The 18683-nt window shown below is 36.8% G+C and overlaps 1 long non-coding RNA gene across 1 annotated transcript; it reads left to right on the top strand.

Annotated features, from left to right (window-relative positions):
• The first annotated feature begins 5448 nt into the window (after positions 1–5448).
• On the top strand, positions 5449–7237 carry LOC113337355. The gene is made up of 2 exons (XR_003354202.1): positions 5449–6487; positions 7012–7237. It is a non-coding gene; the product is annotated as an uncharacterized LOC113337355 (long non-coding RNA).
• Positions 7238–18683: the final 11446 nt, after the last annotated feature.

Below are 18683 nucleotides of genomic sequence, written 5' to 3' on the forward strand. Positions count from 1 at the left end.
TGTTCAAAAGAAAATAGGCCAAAGTGAGAATATGTACCTTCCAAATGTTTTCCTGACAAGACTATTTTAGTATTTCCTACATGGTTTTCGATTGTAATATCTATATATTCTATAATCATTCATAAACCCGTTTTAAAATTTAAAAATACTTATTAAAATTTTAATTACTTAAAAATTAGAGGGATGTGATTTTACCATGAACGAGATTGATCGGTTTTTAAATCAAACCTGTAGGTATGCGACGGACTGGTCTGATTTAAAAACACACAGTGCAGTTTCCTTTCGATGGGTTTGTTCTTGTGGCCCTATACTTTTCGGCCTTTTGAGTTAAATTAATTTTTATAGCAGTAAAAAGAAAGATTTTTACTAGTACTTTTTTTGTCAATTATTTTGCACAGTACCTTAAGGAGAAGAAGACAAGTAAAAATGTTAGGGGATCTAAAGGGAGGAGGGACAAGGTAATGGAGGAGGAAGATGATGATACCTGTCAATCTATCTTTGATTTAATGATTGCTTTCATTTGCTTTGAATTTTGATAAGTAATTGAGAAATTTCATGTGTTGATTTAAGTCCCCCTTAAGCAAAAGTAAGTAAGAATCACTGCATTGTCTAACTAATTGGGAATTCCAGCTGATACAAGTGCTAAAATTGGTAGTTCTGCCAAAATTGGAATTAGGAAACCTGTAATTGTATGGTGATTTAGGATTTCCAAATTATTAGTTTGGTTGATAGAAAGGAAGAGTAAAAATCGTTGCAAATTGTCTTAACTAATTGGGAATTTTCTCTATGTTCAGCTGATATACAAGGTGGTTCTCCCAATGTTTGGACCAAGAGGAAAAAGATGAAGCTGCCTCCAGAGGAACATTACAATTATTCTGCAGAGGCATACAAGAAGAAGAAGATTGTAGCTGTCAAGGGGAAATGGTGATACAATTGTAGCTGGTGGTTCTACCAAAATTGGGGCAAAGAGGAAACACGTCGAAAGTACACAAGGGTCTGGAGAGCTAAAATCATTGACAAAAACTATGGTTGAAACTAGGGCTTCTAAACGGTTGAAGAATGTAAAGGAAGGTGACCGGTGTGTTGCTGAAACAAGTAATCAACCAGACACTGATGATAACTGTGATTTTGAGTAACTCTTACATACATTTCTCCCTGTTTCAATGTATCTTCATTTAAGTGATTTTCAATCTTGTTGTTATGCGTTTCGATTGTTTACATGTTTAGATTGTGATAATTGGGAAATTTTTATAGTTGCATCTGTTAAGGTCTCCCACCGAATAAATCCCCATAGACTAATTGGGAATAAATCCCCCAATAAAAAACTAAGTAAAGAGACAACAAAACAGAGACAGTCGGAATGTTTTTGTGGAGAAATAACGGGAGGACGTGCCTGTGATAAAACTATAACAAATGAAATAAAAAGTACTATCTCCGTTTTTGGAAAATGAGATACTTTCACTTTGGAAATGAAATAAAAAGTACTACATCTGTGAAAGTATCTCTTTTCCAAATATGAAGGGAGTAATATTCAAGAAGAGAGAAAAATGTTGAACAAGTCTGAAGTTCTGAAAGAAGAACAGTAGTGGTATTATTGTTGGATCCGATTGTTCTTGCGAAACTGAAAATCCTCGCATAGAAAGAGGGATAAAGGGGCATGATAAGTTCAAGTGGTAATTATTAGTTAATATATTATGCTAGATAACTGAACTTGTAAAATTAAAGCTAATCTCATGAATCAAAACAATGACAATAATGCTCAAACAAAGACCCATTAGAGTATAAGAGAAAATCGTACACTTCAACAAATAAAGTCGCAATAATCCTAAGATAAAAAGTAAACTATTGGCATAAGATCTTCACCTGCTAAATCAGCATTCAGCATTCTTGTCAGTTTCGGATATATTTGTTTCAATTGTGATTTTCTCGGTTGTTCTTCTACTTGCATATCCCCTTCTGCTTTAGCATTTCAAAAACGCAAAAGACTTGAAATGCAAAAGACTTGTGTGTGTGTATAATTAGCTTCTCCTAGAACCTACATAGACACTACAAAAACGCACTGATATCTCAAAAGACATACATGCATGATTATGGTACACAGATTCAGAACTAACTACTGATTCTTTTGCTCTGCCATAAACAAGTTAACTACTGATTCCTTTGTTAACTGTAAACCACATCAATTTGGCGAGTAACTAACTGACATGTTCTAGTAAGATCATGACAACCAACACATGAAAAGCTAACAAAAACAATTCAGCAATCACTTAAAAGAAGAATTGAATTTATGGTCCTACTCAAAATCAAATAACTAAAGCCCTTAATTACGAAGAAGAATCTATATGCTTTGGAAACAATAGATAAGCCAACCACATTGAATGTAAATTTTTCACTTTTTTCTCTTTGTATTTTAGATTGGCATGTAAATTATTTAAACACAAGTCCTACAGTTCCATAGGATCTAAATGTCGGAATACAAGTCCAAGGTTAAGATTATGCTTTGGAATTAGGAAACACTTGTTTTTTTATTCAGATTGTCTGCACTCTAATGTCTTATTCGCATGTAAATAATGAACACTGCAGTTTTATTGAAAACACAAAAAATAATTCAGCAACAACATTGTAGGGAGATGTCAATTCAAGTGTAACCTTTGAGCTACATAGATTCAATCAGTCACCAAAAATGCAAACAAAAACACAAGTTATAAATGAAGGACATCCGAACTATAATTTTAGATAAGGTCTACAAAGAACATGTTTTCTGACAATCAAAATGTAAGCTCCAAACTGATCTTTCTATGATCAGATAAAGCAAAAACACTAATCAGATATGAATACTCCCTGATATCTCTCCAACTAAAACCATTTACATAATTTGTCCCAACCCTATTACTTAACCAAGACATTAAATTTTATAAGACATTAAAAAATCAGATATGATACTTATAGAAAGAACAAACAAACAACATTAAAAATCTCTAATCCAGTGACTACAATTTTGATTTATTTTTCCAGCTTAAGAGTATGATACCCTGCATCCAAAAACAAAAAAAAATCATAAATGTTAGACAATAAAAATATCAAACACCTGTATTTTACATATCTTACCGAGTGAATCGTCTCGGATTGGGTGCTACTGTTTCCCCGTCGTCCATGGATGAAAATCTACAACTTAGATTGGAGAGGATAACTCATTATGACTACAATTTCAAAGATTTGTGTCTTCTTTCTTCTCTTTGATTTCCACCAGGGCATGTGTAAAGCTTCCCACATGAAATCAAAACCACTTTCATCATAACTATCCATCTGATTGATTCTGGTAAAATCAAACTCTCATCAAAACAACTGGTTTTACCCACAAGCACCGCCTCCTTCAGTCCTTACTCACACTGCTAGTCCACTCTCCCTCAATCACTTGGGGCTGGCTGGATTTATATTGAAATTGATCGATTTACTAAAACACCCTTGATTGGTCTCAGTGGATATTTGATTGCAGCCCAATAAGTAGGGCCAGTTATTGCTGTTGTGGTGTTATTTGATGGAGAGGAGACAAGTACCACATATACATGAATGGAGAAAAATTTGGGTATGTACCGCAATTGGAATGTGCTGCTTAGAGGTGAGCTAGTGGCTCATTTGATAAATGGACATACTAGTACTAGTGATAGAGGGATTAATACGTCCCTCATATCTTCGATTCATCAGTAGTTTTCGGTCTGTAAGCGAAAGTTCTCTCCACTTCTAGAATCAGATTCAGCAAAAATAGCAACGAAGACATTACAATGCCATGGCGAAAACAAAAACATTGTAGAGTCGAGCCTTAACTATCATTCTTATCTGGTGTACTAAAGACTAGATAGTGGAATGTGTTTTTTTATATTGTAGCCACTTCTTGTTCTAGCCCTCCACTTCTTGTTCTTGAGTTTCATGGATTCATGTGAGCCAAGGTATCAGGGCCGGACCAGGATTCCCGGGATGGATTGTCACTAATTTGAAAGGCTTTCAAAGGACATGGTAAAATTTTGCAATGTGTCGCATAATTATTGGTTAGTTTCTATTCATAATTAGAATTCTAGATAGATAGAAAACTAAAACAAAAGAAATCAATAACGAAAAGTTCTACTGAGGGAGTTTTGATCTCCATCAAACTTTGTTTTTAGATGAATTGGTTGAGAAAATCATAAAAATGCCACTTAATCTTAATGTGGAAGACATCATCATGTGGAGACTAACCAAGGATGGACCATTCACAGTCAAAAGCGCTTACAACAAACTGATGAAAAATAGAGTAAATCACCAAATTACTCTCAATATTGTTCCTAGAGAAATTTTGAAATCTCTTTGGAAAATGAGATAAACTCACAAAGTCAAGCTTTTCATATGGAAGGGCCTTAAGGGGATTGTTCGTACGATTTTCAGTGCAACAACTCCACATGGTGTATCATTGTAGTATCTGCAATCATCATGAAGAATCACTCTTTCATCTCCTAATCAAATGCAACCATGTAAGAGATGTCTGGAGATTTTTAAATATTAATATTGATCAAGTTTCTGACAACTATAAAAGCATCAGAGAGTAGATAATATCTTGGTTCTCCAGAACTCATACAACAAGAGTGATGGAACAAATTACTTGGGAAGTTACTTTGATGGTCGGCTGCTGGGTTGTCTGGAAGGAAAGATGTGAATGCATCTTTCAGGGAAAAACTCTAAACATTTTATCTACTGTCTCGAGAATTAGATATCACCTTCATAACTCTAGCTTACCAACCAGTAGTCCATCTGATAATTATAGATTGAGTATTTTAACCGAACATGATACATCTAACATAGTTGTTATTGATGTACATACATCCTATGATTACTTAACTAAATCGGTTGGCACTGGCATGGTGTCTTCTGTTGCAGGTACCTATGATGGAGTCAAAGGATCCTTGCAGACGTAGAGATTAATCCAGAAGCGGGGGAATGCATGACTGAGTAAAGGGACTCAACATCCAAAGAATTTATCTTAATCTTGATGTTGAAGTAGTGGTGCAGTCCATTACCACTGACATTAATCATGTCAGATAGGAAAGTAATCATCTTTGTAAAGACCCTCAAGCTCGTCAACGCTATCAGATCAGTCAAATGACCAATTAGTCGATAATAACTCGATTAGTTTAATATGAATGTTAATTAATATGAATTAATCGAACAACGAAATAGATATGAAACTAGTACCGTCGGATAGAACTCGGAAAGTTATGCGAGATGGACTACTCGAACGTCTCGTTCGGATATCGTACGAAGGAGATATCATCGAAACCGTGTGAAGGGCAAAATGGTCATTTGTTAGTGTAGACGTCCCAGCTTCCCTTATCATTTGAGGAGTGTCCCATTAACCAGCATTGGTCTTATCTACCCTAGTTCGAGAAGATAACTTCGTTTATTTCTTTTATTCCTTCTTCTTCTTTTTCTTTCTTTCTTCATCTTTCCTCTTCTTCTTATCTCTTCCTCTGTTCAAAATCAAGAGATGGTTTTGAGATACGACTTGAGAGAATTAATTTTTAAGAGAGAGCAGATTAAGTAGAAGATGATGATGATGATGTTGTAACTGCTTGTACACGAGATGAAGAAGATAAAGATGATTATGTTAATCTGAGAAGATCAAATTAGGGTTTAGATATCGTTTTGAGATTTCATGGAATTAATTAGTATATTGAGATCCTGATAGATGAATTTCGAATGGGTTGATGTTTAATTGGATCTTTGAAGTTGAATCAGTGGATAATCACTGAAGAGATTTGTGTTAGGGTTTAATTTGAGTTGCAATTCGAAGCTAGGGTTTGTAAGAAGAACTCGAGGAATGATTTGGAGATGAAATTATTGTTCTAGGATGATGGGTTGAGATGGGTAATGAGTTAATTGATGATGTAGATTTGATTTGATAATGGACTTGAGTATCTTGGATTTAGGGTTCTTGAGTTGGGATGCAGATGGAAAATACGAGACTGTTGTTGGATGAAATAAGAAGACTTCAGAGTTGGTACATGAGTGTTGATGTTCACAGGTACAAGGGGAATGAATGGCAGTGAGGCATATGAAGTATGAATTGCAGATAGTAATGAAGCTGGTGTTGTGGGTGTTCTGTAAAGTTGCAGATGGACTGAGATGAAGTTGGTGTTTTTATATTGCTCAAAGAATTGATTTACATGGATTGTAGAGGTTTGAATGTGCAGGAAGCTTAAGTAATAAGATGAACTTAGAATGATTTATGAGTTGAGGACAAGAGTTGATCTGAGTTTGGTCTGGTGGAGATGTGATATGAATTGCAGTTGCAGAACAATGGTAACTAAAGATAGTAGTGGTATGTGTGGTTGAGGCTTGGAAACTGCATTTGCTTGGAAACTGCATTTGCAGTTAGTCTATATTAACAACGATCGATTCAAAGGATGAACCGGTGGATCGTGGATCTCGAGGTACACGTGGCTTGTCATCAAAAGAGGTGGGAATACATTTGACTCTTTTGTAACCATTATTGTTGCTTTTACAAAAGTTTATACTCAACAAACTCATGCATTGTCTGTTCGTACATTTCATGCTTTGTTTAAAATGTGTTATGATCATTCTGTTGATTCTGTGAATCTTTCCACGATTTGGAAAGGACTTGTAATGTTTGTTTGTCATTATGATGTGTTATGGGAAATGAGAATTTCCACTTGTGGTATATAGGATATGCTCCTTCACATTTATACCTACATGAATTCAACTTTTATTGTTTAGAGTGGGTCATCATGGTATTAGTGATATCAACAGATAATGAGTGTGGTTAGCACGAATATTATACATTGTTTGAAGAAGGAGTTTGTCCATATACATATTGTTTATTTTAGTGACTTGGTTACTATTTATTGTTTGGGAGAACATGTATTGTTTTCCAATTCTTGCTTATGATTAATTTAAAGTTAAATGTTATTCCTGCTGGGCATCCCTTTTAGGGATGATGTGCTCACCCATTCCCACTTTCAGTTTCAGAGACAGATCAGAGTTACGCAGCGGAAGCTTTGTGGCGTTGAGTCTTCTGTTATGTTTATTACGTTGTATATTGTATTTGCAAACCAAATGACTGTTGCATATGTATCACTTGAGAGGAGTACTTGTATATATATTTCTGAGCGGGTCTAGTTTTTGGGTTAAGTTTTGTAGCAGATTTCTTAATTGAATGTTTAAGTAAATGATTTAGATTCGTAGAGCCTCTTTATTTAGTTAATCACTTGGATTAGTCGGCTGCTAGATTTGGGGGCGCTACAATCTTTATATCTTCTTCCTGTTTATGTAAAATTTCTCATGTTAAAAAAGATTTCAATAATGTAGCGGATGTTATTTCTAAAAAAATTAAAAGAGATAAACTCGTACTAAAAAAAAAATGGATTATAATTCATGGGTTATGTCTTTGTTAAACAGAAGTTTTAATCCCGATTCTAATTAATTATAAATAAAATTACTTCTCTATCTAAAAAAAGTTGGAATACTTATATGAGGGGGCTACCACATAAATTCAAAAACTCGAAACGCTAATTAAATAATATTAAGCATAAAATAGGGACGGACTACAGCCTAGGTTATCCCCTTGTTAGGCCTATCCCTGCAAGGTACCAAATAATGGCTTGGCATGCTGGACAAAATTTAGAACCGAAAAAACATATACTCGAAGATCACACCTTGGATTAGTGTCTATAATCAAATTTTACTAGTACTAAGATTCATCAATACATGTTATGTGTAGAAGTGCTTTTGCTTATCTAAAAACAAAAATTAGAAGTAAAAATATGTTGCTTCACAAAAATTTGATTTTTTTTCTTCTAAAAGCCGTTATAAAATTTTATACACAAAGTAATCTCTTTCTTTTTAACTTTCAAAAGACGAAAAGAGTATTAGATACATGGATGGAAAAAATCTGGGGGTTTGGGAAGGTGGATCATCTGTTTTGGGTGGTGGTGGCAATGGTAGGTAAATAGAGAAATGAGTTTGTGTTTTGATATGAAGAGAAATGATATGCCATGGAGAAGAAAATAACATTACAAGGAAATAGAACTTCTAGAAGGCATGTGTTACTTTTAAATTTTGGTAAGAGCTTATTTTAAGCGCTCACTTCTACCATCTGCATCTTCAGTTCTGCACTCAATCTCGTCACCAATTTCCAACTGCAATTCCCTTTTTAACTCACTCCATACTGTCCACAGTACCACGTACTCCTCCACTGCTTCTTAATCACCTTCCTTGTCTCCTGCTGCAGCTCAATCTCCATCTCTTCAGCTCCATTCCCTGTAACATCAACTACAACTGCAAACTATACATTTATCTACTCGTTCCTTCATTCATTCAAGCTATTCTTCCATCTGATACAGTTCATACACCACTCTCATTCACCTGCGGTCAAACAGTAGCTGCAACTCAAATCCAACAGCACATCAGGTCCTTGCTTTTGTGCTCAAACATACAACACATAAAAGCCCCAACTCTTTCTCAATCTTGTGTTCAAACTGCAATCCATTATTCTGCCCTCACTTCATAACTGTACCATTCTTCGCCAGCTCCATCTCCGCAGTTCAGCTCAACTAACAGCAACATCATTAGCTCCTTCTTCTACACATCAACAACTTCACTACCATCAACACAACTACGTACCATCCCAAGCTCCTTCACTTCATTCATACACAGCAAACACCTGTGAACATCCACCAGCACCATTTCACCTTTCCTAACATTCATCTAGGTCAAATACCCATGGCACCAGACCTGCAACTGCTCATGCCATACCATTCACTGCATTTCAACTGCACAGATCCTTCTCCATTAACTACAGCAGCAATTGCTCCTGCTCCTACTCCATCTCCTAGCAATACCAGTTCTAGCCTTACAAAGATAAATCATCCCGTTGTTAATAAGCGGAGAGCTTGCATTTCGTACGTCGATAGGATGGTTGGTTCTTGCAATGGTTTGGTTTGCTTTACTGTGCCCCATAACGAAGTCGATGATCCTGTCTACATATGTAATCCTATCACTACAGAATATATTAACCTTCCACGGTTAAAACATAAAATTGGTTATGTAGTGACTGGATGACAAGTACAAGGTCATTAGAATCAATTATCCAGCAATTTTTTTTTTCAAAGACCCCGTAAGCAAAGGGTCGGTCGAGGTATATACACTTGGGAGCGGAACTGGATGGAGAAACATCACACAACTCAGCTACGAAGTCTCCAGGAATGGTGTCCTTGCAAACGGATCACTCTATTGGCTAGACAACAAGCAAAAGAAAATTGTGGCTTTTGATTTGGCGGACGAAGAGTTTCGATGGCTCCCAACGTTACCAAAATGTTTCCATGGTAGCAAAAAGGCCATATATCTGATCAAGGTGTTGGGAGGAAATTTATGTCTTGTTCATATAGAGCACGGTGAGTCTATAGACATATGGTCATTTAGAAATAACAAGAAGGAAACGGATGGTGGCGGCGGCGATGTCGGAGATAATAAAGAGGAGAGGTATCAGTCTTGGAGCTGGAGTCTGGAGTTTCGTATACCATGTTCACTCCTCAACCAGAGATTTTCGTACCAGCCTTTTTCCCTAACGAAGAACAATGAGGTTTTGTTGTGGACAAATGAATCGTCTATTTACCGTTATGACAAGAAAACCGAAAGCTTAAACCAAGTGGTGGGGAAAGACCATAGGGTGGGATACTTTGAAGGAATCCCACACATGAACAGCCTTGTTTCGATGAGAAGTATAGGTGAAAAGTTTAAGAGTAGAACACATCAAAAGAAGGAAAAGAAGAACAATCAAGAACGGATAAGGTAAATTCATCGGATATTTGGAAATATTAGAGAATTCTCCTTTTATTTTTCTTCTTTCTGGTTCTTATTTACCTGGGGTTTGTAAGCAATAAGCCTTCATTTATAAAGAGGCATTTTTCAAGTTCGAGAACTGAGACTGACTAACCGTTTTGTCTTGCTTAATTTGTTTTGAGTTTGGAGAAATCTGTTGATTTTACGTATCTGTTTGACGTATTTTCTTTCTTTGGCCTTGTTGTTTGAGGATTGCTCTCATTATAAATTGTTAGTTTACTGAAACATAGACATATCGAGGACAAAGAGCAGCCCAACAATAAGAAGTTCATTGCCAGGATGCCGTTGTTAATTAATCCTGTATATATACCTCGGCACCAACCTGTAAATACTGGTGGCGGTTTTGGTTCTGGTCGGGTGGTTGTGGTAAGTAACAAAGGCAAAACAAGTTCAACATATCCTTTGGTTGTGCAAATGAAGTATTTGTATTTTGTATGCTCATGTTGTCGGAGAAATTGAAGTGTTTTACGAAGGGGTAGAACGTGATCAAGTTAAATTTTGCAGTTTCAAAAAATTGCTTTCAGTCATCAAGTGGAGGTTTTTGAAGTATAAGATCCCATCCCATGGCCTGTTCAGGCTAGTTGGTACAAGATTCGGAGCACAAAATGGCTGCCAAAACTTATTCTTATTCGGCAGAATGAGGTGTCTGCCTAAAGGTAAATAATTCCATTTCGTTTTAATCTCCATGACAGGCATCGATTTTTACTTTCTTTTTATATATATATATTTTCTTCTTTCTTTTTTTTTTCTCTCTAAAAAGAGGATATAAATTAATGCTCCATATATTAATAACTTCGCTAAAATGATATCTTCAGTCAGCCATGCGAGAATGCTAGATTGATAACTAGTTAAATTTATAAGGTAATAAAAGATTTAAGTTTTCAATACTGCTCAACTAATATATAAATTAATAATCAGTATATCAGCACTATGTTATGGTACTTTATTAAAATAAAAATCTAAAGTTCTTTATTTCGTGTTCATTTTTTTATAGACAGACATATAAGGTCACAAGACCTGCACGCTGAGATAGAACCCAGATCGAGATCGGGTGAACTAGCTTTTAATACCTGCTTAAGACCTGAAGCAATGTTTTAAAAATCGGACCTGACTCCGAATCGATTATGAGCATTGTCCATGTACCCGATATAATAGGTTTTGTTTTTGTTTTTGGGAAAGACATTTGCACTTAGATTTGATGTACAAATTGGATTAAATTCTGAAGCTATTCTTGTTCCTCTTTTTTCTAGTTTCCGTATTGCAAGAGAGGAAACTGGGTTCACTCAGCTGACGTCAAGATTTGACCGGTTCAACTCAGCCTGAGTTCTCAAAAGCAAAATTTCGCGACTTCTGTATACAAACAAACATGGTTTTACCTTGAAAAGCATTTAATGGTTTTACCTTGAAAAGCAAGTTTTGGTTAGGCAAATATTCGGTGTTGCTTGTTATTCTCTTGATTCATTCTTCTGCTTTTTAAGGTTCTGGGTTTCTTCTAGTCAAACAGGACAAATTTGGGGCTGGGCATTTTTCTGTGCTGGGATATGTGGAATTCCATTTGGGTCTGCTTAATTTTCATTTAAAGACTGATGATGATAGAGTTGTCTGTGATAGGAAGCCTTTTGATTGTGCTAATATCTAGTTTTAGTAGTTCTATTTTTCGATTATGTCGTGTTCGTAATCAATTGTTATGTTTTGACAGTTTTGTTAAGCCCGGAGATGATTGTTTATCACTTCTCTCAATTGTTAGAACAGCGGATTGGATTGGTTTAACGTGTCTGTGTTTCGTCCTTAAGCTTGCTCTTGTTAGCAATGCCTATGAAAAGTTAATAATTGCTCTTGCTTTGTTGTTTGATCGTGGAGGTGCATTTTTTTTATCAGCAAAAATAGATATATAGATAATATGGTAAAAGAATAAAGAATACACCGGTAAATTTTAAACATTGTGATCCATATAGTCAGGTCACAGTGCAAACCAAAACAAACAAAAACTCTTCACTTTCTCACCAGCTCCTCCCATCTGAAAACAAGGTCTTCAAAATGCACTTCATCTAACGCTTTCGATGGCTACGCCCAATACAAAATGTCAGCTTTGATTTCCAAAATTAGGTTGTGTTTGATCATTTCCTTACCGTTGAAAGTTCTTTCGTTCCTCTCCTTCCAAATTCCCCAACAGATGGCAAATGGCAGTTAATCCCAAACAAAATTTCCTTTGGGAGAGAAGATCATAGTCTTTGTTTCAAGGAACACCGTACTAACATCTCTTCCTTGAACCCAGTCAAGTCCAAAAGATGTGTAGAAGTGACTCCACACCTTTGTTGCCTCCGAACAATACAAAAATAAATGGTTAATTGACTCTTCCTCCATCTTGCAGATGTTGCACCTATTTACCAAGCATCGACCTTTCTTTTTCAGTATATCCTGGGTATGTATAGAATTGTGGTGTACCAACCAAGTGAAGAAAGTCACTTTGGATGGTACATTACTATTCCAGACAACCCTATGAGGAAACACCAAATTTTCTTTATTAGACAAAGCTTTGTAACAAGACTGAACCGTGAAAATGCCATCTTTTGAATGTTTCCAGACCCTGGTATCCTCGGCATTATTGATATTAACTGATTCTAAAAGGGTTATTAGCCTAATCACTTCCACAATCTCCATGTCAGTAAGTCTTCTTCTCAAGTCTAAGTTCCAACTAATGTTGTTGTCAATAGTTGAGTAGAACTTGTCGACGTTATGGTCTTTTTTCCTTGACACTCTGAATAAATTAGGGAACTCTTTGTCAAGAGTGTTTTCGCCGATCCAATGGTGTGTCCAGAACATAGTCCGATCTCCTTTGACAATGCAATCTTTAATACCCTCCTTGAACTTTTGCAGTCTCTTGTTAACCCCTTTCCATGCCGACCTACCATTTGAGGACCTAATATCCTTTATATCCCACTTATTTTTTGAGAGCCCGTGCTTTTATGCAATTATGTTTCGCCACAGAGAATCTTTTTCGGTTGTGAATCTCCAACACCATTTGCACAGTAAACCGTCATTTGCTATCCGCAGCTTTCGAATGCCTAGTCCTCCAAATTCTCTGTCCATGCACACCTTATCCCATGAGACTAAATCATATTTCTTACTGGTGGCATTTCTTCCCAAAAAAAAGTTCCACATTATCTTGTTTAGCTTCTTCTCGACTGATGCCGGCATAGAATAAACTGACATGAGATAAATGGCAAGTGTGCTCAAAATAATTTTGACCAATACTAATCTACCGCCATATGATAAGAACATCCCCTGCCACCCTTGAAGTTTCTTTTCCATCCTCTCTACAACTGAATCCCAAATATTCTTGCTTCTATATTGGGCTCCTGCTGGCATCCCAAGGTATTTAACTCCTCGAAATTACATCCAAGGCTATTTTCAACAACATCGTCGAAAATGGTTTCCCCAAACCTAATTGCGGAACTCTTTATAGGATTGATACGAAGTCCTGAGTTTATTTAAAAACAAATTAGGAGAGCCCTAATATTGAGAATTTGTTGTGCATCATCACTCGAGAAAAAGATTGGGTCATCCGCAAACAAAAGATGTGATAGTTGTGTACCGTTCGCCTTGACTGTAAGGCCTTTATATAACCCATTGACCTCTAATTTTTGGACCATCTTGCAAAGTCCCTCCATGACCAGTATAAAAAGAAAAGGTGGGTCTCCCTGTGGCAACCCCCTAGAACTGTTGAATTAATTCCCAGGCGTGCCGTTGAGGAGAATAGAGAAGTGAGTTGTAGTTATTAAAGTCTTGATCCATCTTCTCCATTTCTGACTCATTCCCATTTTTCTCATGATAGTGTCCAGAAAACCCCAGTTTACTTTTTCATATGCCTTCTCCACATCCAGTTTGAACAACCATCCGTTTGAGTCATCCTTCACTTTAGAATCGATGCATTCATTCGCTAATAAATAATGTCTATGATCTGTCTTTGTTGCACAAATGCAGTTTTTGTATTCGAAATAAGACGAGGAAGTACCTTTTGAGCCTAGAAGAGAGAACGTGCGGAATAATCTTGTAGCAGGTGTTGATCAAGCTAATTGTCCTGTAGTCCCTCACCAGTTCTACATTATCTCTTTTAGGAATGATAGTGATAAAAGTATTATTTGTTCTCCAGTACAAGAAGCCATTAACATCTAGAAAACGAACTATGCTCATGAAGTCATATTTTATAGTATCCCAGAAGTGAGTGTAAAACTCGATAGGGAAGCCTTCAGGCCCCGAAGATCTATTAGTTTCCATTTGTGATTCCATTTCCTCCCTCTGTTCATCACTTATTCTTTCAAATTGTATATCCTCCATGAATAGCCTGTTCACCTCATCCTCTGTGTACAAATCAGTGTAAAACTCTAGTAATTTCTGCCCAATAATATTACGGTCTTTTGTTAAGTCCCCATTTATTCTCAGAAAAGAAATATTGTTGGCTCTTCTACCCCCATTTACAATTCTGTGAAATAACCTAGTGTTCCTATCACCCTCTTCAATCCACTGCCCTTTTGTTTTGTTTTTAATCCTTTTTTGCTCCATTTTTTCCCATTTGATGTAGTCTTTTTTAAGATCAACCCTATTGATACGCTTTTCGGGAGTTTCTACACCTTCCTCATCAACAATATCCATCTCTTGTATCTGGACAAGTAGCTCGTCCATCTTCTTGCTTACCTTGCAAAAGCACTCTTTATTCCAAACTTTAAGGTGTTCCTTGATTGCCATCAATTTCTTACAGAAAACATATCCAGGATTCCCACTCAATGTGAGATTACTCCACCATACTTCCATCTTATCTTTTAATTCAGCACTTTCCAACCATATAATTTCAAATTTGAACGGTCTTGCACCTGTACGCTTCATAGTTGTCGACAACATTAATGGAATATGATCTGACATAGGCCTCGGCTTTGCATTCTGAATAGTATCCAGAAACATGGCTTCCCACAAAGAATTTAGCAGAAATCTATCAATTCTACTGCAATATGGGTTTTCTTGAAAGTTAGACCAAGTGTACTTAGCACCACTAAGGGGCAAGTCCACCATATCATGGTTGGTGATGAAACTTATGAAATCCCTCATATACCGACTGACTCCTCGATCTCTATTTCTATGTGCAATCGATTTTGTAATATTCTAGTCCCCTCTTAAGAATCCAGGAATACCCAATATATCCCCATGACTTCTCCTAGTTCCCTCCATAATGTTCTCATGTCCTTCCTGTCATTTGGGGCATATATATTTGATATGTAGAACTCCAATTGTGACGTCTTCGACCTGAACATACAAGATAAAGAATGAATTCCTTCCAGTTTTTCGATGAGTTCAATTTTATCCTTCCTCCATAATATGCTAATCCCACCCTTGGTTCCCCTAGAAGTTATGTAAGAATAATCTACATTGGGGTGGCACCAAACCTCTCTTCTGATCTGAACAAAAAAGTCTTGGAGTTTTGTTTCTTGAAGTAATACTACATCAGGATCCCATTTCAAAAGTACTGAGTTGATGGCTATTCTTTTATCTTTGTCTCCTAGTCCCCGTATGTTCCACGAAACTGTTTTCTCTATCATTGGAACCAATTTACCTTTGCGTTTTTTCTCATATCCTCCTTCGAACCTTCAGGAATTGTGCCGCGTAGAAATCTTTGAATTCTGCATTTTTCTCGGTTGAAACGACTCAGTCCTTCACTAATTATATTTGGGCTCTCGACTTCAAACTCTATGTCTTCACTCACTTCAGTCTTCTCCCCTTCAATGCTGTCTTCTAGGTCATGTGTTTCTATATTATGTGCTTCTAACATTTGTTGAACTCCAATAAGAGCGTCATCTTTTATTCCACATGGAGCAGCCTTTTTAGATTTCAAAATTCTAGATTTTCCCCTCTCCATAGACACTACTAACGAGCCCATTATACTCTCCTCTACCATGCTCTCCATCCCCCTGTGAGGTAAACCCGTAAGAACCCCCACATTTATAACTGCATGTCGTAACTTTTCTTTCTCAGTCTTCAATTGGTCTTCCTTCCCCTTCTGCAATGCTTGTTGGTCTAAATTCTTTTTTTCTTCGTCATTTGTGTCTGTCAATATTCCAACTTCCAAGATTCCACGATTTTCCTTGACTTCTCCCGACGACCAGTACTGTTCTTCAAAAGTTTGATCATCAAATTCTGTTACAATTGGATTCTTAGTGTTGATGGGAATTGCTTCACAAACTTTAAATGGTTAGGTGAGAAGAGCAATTTGATTGAACTGTGGGTTATCGATTATGATTTTTTCCCTACCAGCATCTTCATTGTTATCTTTCTCACACTCTTCATCCTTCTCGCTATTTTATTCTTCTTCTTGTTCTTCTCCATTACTCAAAACCTCGACAGCATCTGTATAATGTTCCAACCGCAATTGTTGTATTGATTGTGCATCGATGGAATCTTGTAAGTTGTCGATAAAATTTGATGGTAACTCTTTATCAGAACAATCCTTAAATTCTCTATCACCCAATGGCTGATTGACCATCAATATAGGTAGAGAAGAGGTGGGAACCGAAAACCTAGAACATAGAGATGGCATCGGGTTGATATTACCTGTTCTAGGAGTTGGACCCAAAAATTCCCCATGCCTAAACTGATCCACCAAAGGTATAATCACCTTGTACGAGTAACTAGGACCCGGCTCAGAAATATGTTGCACCATTCCAAGTTAGAGTTGTTCTTCTTCTAGTACCGGGCCCTTGTCTTCCTTTTGTGTTGCCTGAACTTGGATTTTTTCTGTCGAAGTTTCTCTGCGATCAGTAACAATAACCCAATGCTGCTTTAACCCCTTTGAAGTATTTTCCACCTCGTTAACTGTTGTAGCATTCACAATTTCTGTGGTTGTATTGCTGCCCACATCTCTATCTTCTATTATCTTAATACTTTCCCTGTTCTTGTTTCTCTTTACTAGTCTGTCAATCTCCTCCTTACCCAGGCGGAAAGTACTATAGACAATGAATTTTTGATTTATCGTCTGTCAATCTCCCCTTGTTTATTCAAAACATCATTATTTTCAATTAATACTCTGACCTTATCTTCCCCAATACCAGAGCGGTATACCGGCTTCAAGTCAATTACTGTAATACCCACCGTGAAAATCAAACCCTCCTCATTCAATGGCACAGTATGTGCCAAATCATTGATAGTGTTTTTGCAATTAATAAGAACCTTAATTCCTCCAAGTTCATTAAAGTAAATCTCAATGATTGACACTTATTTACTGAGAATTACTTCCACTGTATTTTTGGACCATAAATGAAAGGGTACTCCAAGCAGAGATATCCATACCTTTTTGTCATTAATGGAGGAATTGATAGCATTAACTGATGGCCACCAACGAGAGAACTTGATTTCACCACTTAATAAAGCAATGAATTTTTGATTTATCAGCATGTCATCATCTTTAACTGATTTAATGAAAAATACCCCCATATTCTCTAAGAATGTACTGATTTTTGTGTGTTATTGAATATGGAAAGTCGCCTGAATACGATCTTCAACCATCCTCCAATCCAATGGTTTTGGATCCACAGTACAAATAATAACTTCATCCCAATGATCAATAGATCTCTCTCTCCCTTCAAACGAGATTTTTGGACCTTCTCTTGTTGCAACTGTTAAATATGAAGTATTACCACCTACTCCTTTGATTTTGATATTTCCTTCATGAAGATTCTGTCTCTGCAGATCTGGCCATCCAATATTAAGTTTCAATGAATCAATTTTGTTATTTGCCGCTCCTCGAAGATGAAAATCATCATGTTTGTTAATACCAATTTGCATTAGACTTATGAAATTTCTCCATCCTTCCTGTCTATGACCTTCTGGAATCACCAGGTGATGTATTAAACCAATCAACAACAATGTACTTCCCTCTGCTATTACTTCTCTCAATCAATAGTAGAGCAGATCCATGGCCTAAAGGCAATCTCCATTGATACGGCATGATAGTGCTATTACCTCTAGATTTTGCTGCCATGATTGTATTGACCAGCCATACCGCTCCCTCAAACAGAATAATACAAGAATTTGTATTCCCATTTGATCTCTCTATAATGGTTACTCTGGGTTGAATCTCTTTCCAGAACATACATACTTCAAAATTCTTATCACCCACTTGTGCATAAGAAGTTGTCATTCCTAACCCTCACCACAGATCAAACACTCCAGAAGAATAGAATGGAGATTTTACCACCATGAATCCCACTGACCAAGTACCCTCGGACCTAAGGGGAAAGATCCACACGCGACCCGTCCTTAGTCGCCGGAGGGAGTCAATCAGCACACTCCCAAAAGACTCAGACCCAAGGTGAAAGAACAGCACCGCTGCCCCGTCCTTGGACGCCGGAGTTTCTAGGAAAAATAGTGGTATTGGAGTTGAGAGTGGTAATAGGAAATACAGAGGAAATTACGCCCACATAAACCTTTACCTGAATGCCGCACCTTGGGCTGTCTCGCAGCATTGTTGTTGATTTTGATCAGTGTCCATTGATTAAATCTTACCCTAGGTCAGCGTTTCAGATTACGAACTTGCAAACTCTGAGACTGGAAGAGATGCTAGAAATTGAAGTTTGTTGAAATGGTATTCCCAGAAATGTCAAAGATGAAAGATCTCGTTCTTTGTGGAATTTCTGGACCCTGTCTACTGTTGTTGTATAAGTACTTTAGTGTTAAAACAAGCCAATTAATGATAATGCTTGTCAATTACCAATAAAGAAGACTTAAAATTGGTTTGATTGTTGTATTTT

Source organism: Papaver somniferum, unplaced genomic scaffold (assembly GCF_003573695.1).
Source record: "Papaver somniferum cultivar HN1 unplaced genomic scaffold, ASM357369v1 unplaced-scaffold_16, whole genome shotgun sequence".
Taxonomy (NCBI): Eukaryota; Viridiplantae; Streptophyta; class Magnoliopsida; order Ranunculales; family Papaveraceae; genus Papaver; species Papaver somniferum.